Raw genomic sequence first — 866 nt, 5'->3', positions numbered from 1 at the left:
CACACACACACACACACACACACACACACACACACACACACACACACGATTTTTATTTTATTTTATTTTATTTTTTTTATTTTATGTGCACTGGTATGAAGGTGTCAGTGCCGTTAGATCTAGAGTCAGGGACAGTTGTGAGCATGTGGGTGCTAGGAATTGAACCTGGGTCCTCTGGAAGAGTAGCCAGTGCTCTTAACCACTGGGCCATCTCTCCAACCCCAAGAGCTGATTTTTTTTTTAAACAAACAAAAAATTTACGAGATTATATATATATAACAGTCAGCTTTTATTGGGCGCTGCCCTCAAACACGAACGAGTTCTCGGTGGAACCGGCGGCCATGCACGGCGACCCCTCCTCAGTGGTACTTCTGCCAGCTCGTGCTTGAGCGGACAGGCAGTAGCTGAACACCACTTAGGCGGCCAGCACCGTGGTGATCCCCGAGATGCTGCCCTTGTGGACGTTGTTGTACTTGTAATACCCGTCATAACCTCTCCGACAGGCACCAGCGATGCCGCCAGGGCTGAAGTCCCGCAACAGGAGCCAGCGTGGCAGCTCCCCGAGTTTCACCTCCATGAGCTGCTTCTTCAGGGGCGCAAGCGACGCCATCTTGATATTTTTAAATGACTGGTAGTCAAACACAGTGACAGATTGACAAACTGCAAATTTAGGAGACAGCTCCAGCACCGTAGGAAATGTTCTAGCTCCCATCTACTGCACGGGGCTGTGTTCCTGCTTTGGAGTAAGGGTGGGAAGTAAAATGGGAAAACCCACCATAGATGCTGGGTGCCGTAAACCATTAATAAACACCATAGTTGTAGAGCCTCTGGAAAGAAATGACAGTTACAACTAAGGCTCACTCCAG

At 48.7% G+C, this 866-nt stretch overlaps 1 pseudogene; it reads right to left on the bottom strand.

Annotated features, from left to right (window-relative positions):
* Positions 1–289: 289 nt before the first annotated feature.
* LOC129683502 (ATP synthase subunit f, mitochondrial-like) lies at positions 290–610 on the bottom strand (annotated as a pseudogene).
* Between the last annotated feature and the right edge of the window lie 256 nt (positions 611–866).

This window comes from Psammomys obesus, unplaced genomic scaffold (genome assembly GCF_907164565.1).
Source record: "Psammomys obesus unplaced genomic scaffold, mPsaObe1.curated_primary_1811, whole genome shotgun sequence".
NCBI lineage: Eukaryota > Metazoa > Chordata > Mammalia > Rodentia > Muridae > Psammomys > Psammomys obesus.
The sequence above is the reverse complement of the archived record's forward strand: the minus strand, read 5'-3'. Positions and strand labels throughout refer to the sequence as shown.